Source organism: Acanthisitta chloris, unplaced genomic scaffold, assembly GCF_000695815.1.
Source record: "Acanthisitta chloris isolate BGI_N310 unplaced genomic scaffold, ASM69581v1 scaffold13482, whole genome shotgun sequence".
Taxonomy (NCBI): Eukaryota; Metazoa; Chordata; class Aves; order Passeriformes; family Acanthisittidae; genus Acanthisitta; species Acanthisitta chloris.
The window spans coordinates 2975-10666 of NW_008659974.1; positions in this window are offsets into that span (position 1 = coordinate 2975).

A 7692-nucleotide genomic window follows, 5' to 3' on the forward strand; every position below is an offset into this window, starting at 1 on the left:
AGAGTTCTCGTCGTATTTATAAAACTTGACAGCACTCTGCAGAGAAATATGCTTCAGTGCTGGATCCAAGTACCAAATAAATCTAGGGATGGAAAAGGACGTGGGAGTGCAGGCCAACAGCAGCTGAACATGAGCCAGCATGTGCCCAGGTGGCCAAGAAGGCCAATGGAATGGCATCTTGGATCAGCAGTAGCGTGGCCAGCAAGACCAGGGCAGTGACCATGTCCCTGTACTGTTCCTAAATGCAGAGGCAGCTGGGCTGGAAGTGAGGTGGTGGCAGTGTGCAGCGCATCCCAACGCCTGTCTGGGCTGAGCCAGGTGATCCCAAGGAAGAGCCTTCACACTCCACAAAACAAAACAACAAAAAAAGGAAAAAATTTGGATCAGCAGTAGCGTGGCCAGCAAGACCAGGGCAGTGACCATGTCCCTGTACTGTTCCTAAATGCAGAGGCAGCTGGGCTGGAAGTGAGGTGGTGGCAGTGTGCAGCGCATCCCAACGCCTGTCTGGGCTGAGCCAGGTGATCCCAAGGAAGAGCCTTCACACTCCACAAAACAAAACAACAAAAAAAGGAAAAAATGAAAAAAGAAAGAGGTTTGTGCATCTGAGAAATGGTTCTGAACCCGAGCTGCTGCCACCATCCTGAGGCTGCACTAAAACACTGTCTCCCCATCGATCACAGTGTTGCACCACGAGACATGAGGCTTTGCATTAATTCAGCACACAACTGGGGAGTAATTTGCTCAAATCCTGCCAGTGTGCACCAGACTGGAGAGCTGCAAGGTCAGCCTACGGTCAGATCCAGCTCCCTAAAAATAACCACCCTCACTCTCTGCCCCTGCACAAGGCTGAACCCAGCCCAGTGCTACAGCCCTGGGACGGCTGATTTCCCCCTCTCCCCCCACTGCCCCCTCACTGTTGCCAGGAGAGATGTGGGGGTGCCAGCAGCTCTTGAAGATGCTGCTGTGGGAGATCTAGCTACAGGCTATGATTTAAAAGCAGCTCAGTGCTTCTTGACATTCATTTGACACTTCTGCCATAACCTCTCAACCTGGCAGAAATTAGGACAAGCTGCCAGAACTGACCCAGCTGCCTGACCAGGGGCAGCACAGCTCGTTCTCATGGGAGAAGCTCCTGTTTTCCCAGAAGTGACTCAAGTGACGTGGCCCAGGCAGGTGGACAGAGCTGACTCCCACCCCCCTGCTACCAGGTGTTGTTTCTGCTCATGCTTTAAACCACTGCTGGCTTCAACCTCACCCTTGTTCAAAGAAATTCTAAACCTTTCCCTGTGAAAGGACAGTCTGAGCACAAAGACATTCACTATCTCGGCAGTAATTTCCCTAAAACCTGGTCAAGAATAGTTTCCTCTCAGAAACAACCTCTGTGTTTGCTGTGCATGTGTTCCCACCAGGTTAAGTGACACCACCACACCCCAGTGTGTCAGTGCTGCTCCAGGGCTGGTGGGGGCCCTTTCTCCAGCACTGCAGTCTCTTCCAGAAGGAAAGCATGGATCTGCCTTGCCCAGATCTGTCAGGACCTGCCAGGCCAAGCCCTAGAGGAAGCAGCTCTGGTGAGGTGGCAGGGCTGAGGCTGCAGCAGGACCCCCTCCCCATGCCTGCCAGCTGTGAGAGGGAGGGGGTCAGGATACAAACCAGGCCTTTGGGACAGGGAACAGGAAACAACAGGAAGCAATGACTTTCCCTGACAGCAGCACATCCTGACAGTGCAGCAAATCTGTGTCCTGCCTGATGAACTCATCCACTCCAGCCTCGGTTTATTCCTGGCTGCCACACTCTACCTGATGTGGGTAAAAGGAACAGGCACTTGTGAAACCCAGTGAGAAGTCACACAAGGGTAGGGCAAGAGGAAATGATTTTAAACTTCATCCATCCCTCACTGCTTCCCAGCTAGAGCTCTCCCAGTCTCTGCTCCAGGTCTCTTCCTGGAGAGTCTGGGAGTCCCCAGCTGGCCATGGCCCTGTCCCTTGCAGCACAGGATGGACTGTAAGACAATCAGCCCCAGGCACAATGTTCCTTACAGTCATGCAAATCTGGCAGAAGCTGTACCTGAACAGGTGCCACAGGAATTTCAGGGAGGCAGGGGTGGGACCACACCAGGCAGTAGGAGAGCACCCCGGATGGCGTGGAGCATGCAGCCGTGGAGAGGAAGCAGAGCTGGCCAGATGTGATCCTCAGATAAGGTGGTCACACTGCTTGTTGCACAAGCAGAGGTACCAGCAAAGCCCCTTTCCTGGTCTCCAAACCACAGCACAGATACTGCAAGATTAAGATCTAAGAGAGGAAGCATAAACGTTTAAGAGAAAAAAAGTAATGTCCAAGTTGTCCAACATCTCTTATTCTCTTGCTTGACTGCTTCAAGTCCTTGCCCTGCAGCAGAACCCTGGGGCAGTACTAACCCTCTACATGCAAGATCTGCCCATGGTTAGAGCCTGGTGAAGAGCTTTTGGCATGGCTGACTACCAAACTCTGTATGTGCCACCACACTGGCCTCTTGGAACACTGAACCCCTCAAAAACCTCATCTCCCAGTGAAGTGTTCCAGCTGCCTCCTTGTGCTACTGCTCAAGGAATTTAAACCTAGCAAAGACCCTCCTGAGGCTCCATCATGGACATTCATCACGGGACCAGCTTGCTATATTTTCTTCTTAAGCTCTTTTTGACCAGGAGGCCAACAGCAAGGTCAGTAACTGCATCCTAGGCTCTTCCAAGGAAAATGATCAGAAGCATGGATTGGCTCCAGCTGGGGAAGGGAAAGGGAAACCACAGCTCAAAAGGCAAAGTAGTCCTGGTGAAAGGCTGTGAGCAGTCAGCACGATGCAGCTCACTCCAGCCAGCCTTTCATCTGCATTCCCTGGAGACCCCTCCAAGTGTTGAAATAGCCCAGAAATGTCTCCACCACCAATAGTTACATCATGTGATTTTGATCCATTTTGAATGTCTGCTTCTGATGAGCATTTCAAGGACTTTGAGCCACCCACCAAACTCTGCCCTTGCCCCAGACTGTTGAGCCCCTTCACAGATAATCTCATCCCTGGAAGTGTTCCAGGCCAGGTTGGACAGGGCTTGAAGCAACCTGATCTAGTGGAAGGTTTCCCTGCCCACAGCAGGGGGTTGGAATGAGATGGGTGTTAAGGTCCCTTCCAACCCAAACCATTCTAGGATTCTCTGATCCCATACCCACTCCTTCATCAGCCAGAGCCCCAAGGCAAGAGCTGATCACTGAGTATCTGTCTCATTTGCTCCTCCTAGGCTTGTCACCAGGGTCACATCTCTGATGTTTCCCCTGATTTTCCTCAAGGCATGTTTGCAGAAGATGAGAGGCTGCTAACGCATGAGACACAGATCTAACTGAGGCAGTGTGCCCATCTGAGCTGCTCTGACATTGTCCTTTCCTGTTCTACTGAGCCACAATCCAGCACTTCAAGTTCTGTAACATTAAAAAGTACAAATTACATCAGGCTTAAAATTACTCTAATGGAGGCAGTGAGGAGAGAGACTGCAAGGGCCAGAGCCCAGGGGATTTCTACAGATCAACAGGGGAAGCACAACGAACATTTCAGTGTGCAGGAAAAGGGCTGATGGCAAGGCCTCTATTTTATTTGGATGTGGTTAGCTTTAGTAAATACCATACCAAGCCTCAAGTATCTGGCAAGTTCCCAGAAGCAACCTACAGCAGTAACTTCCTCCCAGCCCTGAAATGAACTTGTTGTCTAGTGTGATACACCTCAGCATCAGACAAGACCAGGAGTATCCTGTGGGATACAGGGTGACGCCACATAGAGAGTGGACAGCCCATCCGAGCTTGGCTTTCCTCTCGGCTGAAGCAGTGCATGGCCTTGGCTGACACTCTCTTTCCTACAGGCAGACCTGTCCCAAGGCCACTCTGTCAGGACAGGGCAAGCAGCAGCAGGGTCACAGTGCAAACCAGGGCTCACCTCTCCTCTCAGCACAGGCTGCCTTGGATGATGCTCAGGGCTAACAGGTTCATCAGCACTCAAGTTCCCACTCACACCATATTTCGGCTTTCCTGATCCCTGAGCAGCTCCAGCACAGCTCAGAGCACAGCAGGTGGGCTCTGTCCTGCACCCGAAAGATCCACAGCCCTTTCTGGAAAGACACAGAAGGTTCCCCTGCCCAGCAGGGCAGACAGCCAACCCAGGCATCAGGCCTGGGTCAGATGGGGCTGTAAAAGGCTGAGAGCTCCTCCAGAAGAACTCCGCAAAGAGTGAGGAGCGATGAACACCTGGCACAAGGCAACTGCAGAAGGGGCTGGGCTGAGGGACTGGCTGCAGTGTCACATGAACAGCTGGGGCACCAGGAAATCAAGTCAGAGAATGCCTCAAATTCCCACTTGCCCTCATCTCTTGTGGGGTGAGGGCACAACCTGTCAGTTCCCTGGCCTGTTTGGGCTGGGGACAGCTCACTGTGCCACAAATATCAGTTGAGGTGACAGCTACCCTTGAGGGATGGCAGACCTTCATTGTACTGGTACTAGGGAGCAGCATACAAAATCATGGGCACAGTCCCAAAAAGCAGCATTCCAGAAGGCACTGAGTGAGTTTCCCTCACGCAGCAATTCTCCAGAACTCCTCCACAGCCCATGCCATGGAAAACACACTGACACTGCCATGCTGACCAGGATGGAGAGTCCAACTTCTCCCTGCACACCCAGGGGAGCAGAGCACCTGCTTTCCCCCTGCCAGGTAACCTCAGCACTTACTCCTGCCTCTCAGCCTCTGGTCCCAGTTTACTTTCTGCCTTTTACAACCCACAGTGAGAGTCAGGTCCCTTGTATTCCAAACTGCAGGGATGTGATGTGAAAAGCCTTGTCCCGCGGGGATGGCTGAGGCATTAGGCTTGTACCACCGAGGAGCACTTACTCACACAACATATTATTTCCACAGCAGTTGTTTCTAAAATTACAAAGGCATTTCTTTGGGCTGTATGGTTTTGCGGTAGCTTTTGTTCTCTTGATGCTCTCAGCAGGTCGGACAGCGCTCTGCACGGCTCTGCCCGTTGCACTTGAAAGTCAGCAACAACACCACAATGCAGAGCTTTGCTTTAACAATGTGTTCTCGAGCCTGAGTCATAAACACTTCAAACCACCCCCACAGCCTGCGGCTCGAGCTGGGCAGGCTCCGCGTGGGTGTGCGCACTCGGAGGGTGAGCTGCACGTGTGAAATGTGCTTCTGCATGTGAGAAAGCAGCACCCAGGGACACTGATCTTATCGCTCTGCAGACCACTCTCCTCTGTGGAAGAGCTCCTTGGGTTGACCTCTGCAACTCAGCATTTTTGTGACCGCTTGGAAGCGTGAGGGCAAACATGACCTTGTACTGCAGCGGCACGTGGCAGGGAAGCAGAGCCTTCCTTGCCCAGGGTGAGGAAGATGTTGCCTTGCACATCAAGGAGTGCACTGCAGGTGAGGATCAGAGCTGACTGGAGATTTGAAAAGTGAAGGTACAACATCTGCAGGGCCCTGGGGGCAGCTGATGGAGAGAAAACAACCTGCCCTGTGGGAGGAGCGTGGCCAGACCCTGCCCATGCAGACAAGAGTCCGGTCCCATGGCCAGACCCTACCCATGCAGACAAGAGCCCGGTCCGTGCTCACAGTGCAGTCTTTGTGGCAGTAGCTCCCAGGTTCTCTGCAGTCAAGTGAAGAAATCCACTGCTCTTCAAAGGTCAAGCTGGGTCCAGCATTTCTGCCCCATCCCAGGCTGCTCACACAGTGAGATCTTAAGGGTGTGGGGAAGAAGTCCTTTGCCTGAGTTCCAGACCACTGCAGGAGCACTCTCGAGCCATCCCAGGACTTCTGCCTCACCACCAGCAAACACCAGCTGCAAAGAACAAGCATGTGAAACCCACAACAGGCGGCTGAAGTGGCAGGAGCAGGCAGGGAAAAGGCAGCAGGAACAGGCAAGTTCTTGTCCCAGGTCACTCCCTGACACAGTCACTCTCTCCCTAGGCAGTCCAGGAAGACCTGGAACCCAGCTTGGGCTCCATACTCATAGAATCACAGAATGGTTTGGGTTGAAGGGGCCTTAAAGCTAATTCCGTTCTGACTCCCTTCCATAGGCAGACACATCTTCCCCTAGAACAGGTTGCTCTGTCCACCCTGGCCTTGGACACTTACAGGGATGGAACAGCCACAGCTTCTCTGTTCAGCCTGTACCAGTACCTCACCACCCTCACCCTTCCCAATATCCAATCTAGCCCTGCCCTCTGTCACTGTGAAGCCATTTCTCCTTGTCCTGTCACTCCAGGCCCTTGTCCAAAGTCCCTCTCCAGCTGTCTTGGAGCTCCTTTAGGCACTGGAAGGTGCTCCAAGGTCTCCTCAGAACCTTCTCTTCTCCAGGCTGAACAACCCCTGCTCTCTCAGCATGTCTGTATAACAGAGTACCTGGGGCTGTGGAAACCCCCTGCCCCTTTGCTTTGCCCCATCATTAGTGGGTGCGAGGTGTTGGCACTGCCCTTGCCCAAGACAAGGTCAGTGAGTGTAGGTGTGGATACATCTATGTGGATACATGGATACATTTTCCTCTATTAAGCAAGACCTGCAATTATCAGCCTCTTTCAGCCTGTGAGCTCCTGAGAGAACTCCGACGGCAGTGCAGAACCCATATGTTTAATCCCAGTGAAAAGAAACATGCTTTTCAGTCCCCTTTCACAGACCCTTCGTAGCCCAGAGCCCTCAGCAGTCTCAGCATCATAAACCAAAAGTTACTCCTGCATGAAAAGTGGTGGGAGCCCAGTTCCTTGGTGCTGGTTGTGTGGGAGCAGCCTTGTTCCCAAGGCAGCGGTGCTCACAGCTCGCAGCCAGCACTGCTATGAGCACTGGGCAAAGCAAAGGAGAGGGAGAAATCGGCTTCAGAGGACAGAAGGCACAAGAAAAAGCTGGCAGGGAGGGATGATACCACCACTCTACTCTGCCTACTAATCATCTGTTTGGCACATCTGGTCCCATTGGGGAGCTCTTTAAAAACAGGTCTGCCACGATCTCCGAGACTGAACTTGTCTGCAGCAGCCAGGGCAGAAAACAGAGGCAAAACCCTCTCCCTGCTCCCACTAGGAGCATTAAATCTGTGCTAGCATCTCTGTACCACCCCCTAATACCCCAAGGGGAACTGAGCACCCTTTCTGCAAGGTTCGTCATAATGTGTCATCCTCAACTCAGCCTTGCCTTGTCCAGTGGGGGTTAATCTAAAGCACCCAAATTTCACAGGCTGAGTCAGAACTTGGTTAATAAACCACAGTACAACTGAGTCAGCGGCATCTCTCCTCACTGCTGTTTTACTGACATCCCAGATAACAAATATCACTCACACTGGACCACAGCCAGGGCAGTGGGATCCAAATCCCTGACTCCCACCAGCATATCTAGGCATACATCTCTGTAAGAAAGCTAAATACATCTCTCCCCACCCAAGAGGCAAGGGGAAACTCAAAAGGAAGTATGAAATCCTAATTTATTTATTTTCCTAGGCCATTTTGTACCCACTCACCACACAATTACATTTGGACAGACACAGGGTACTTTGGAAATTGTACTCAGCACTTAATCCTCCAACTCTTTGGCACTCATTTACTCCCCAGGTGCACAGAGCTGCATTTTCTGTTCACAGACTAGAAAGCCAAGAGCTGACCAGCAGTTACCTCCCAGAGCAGCTGAGTAGCTCT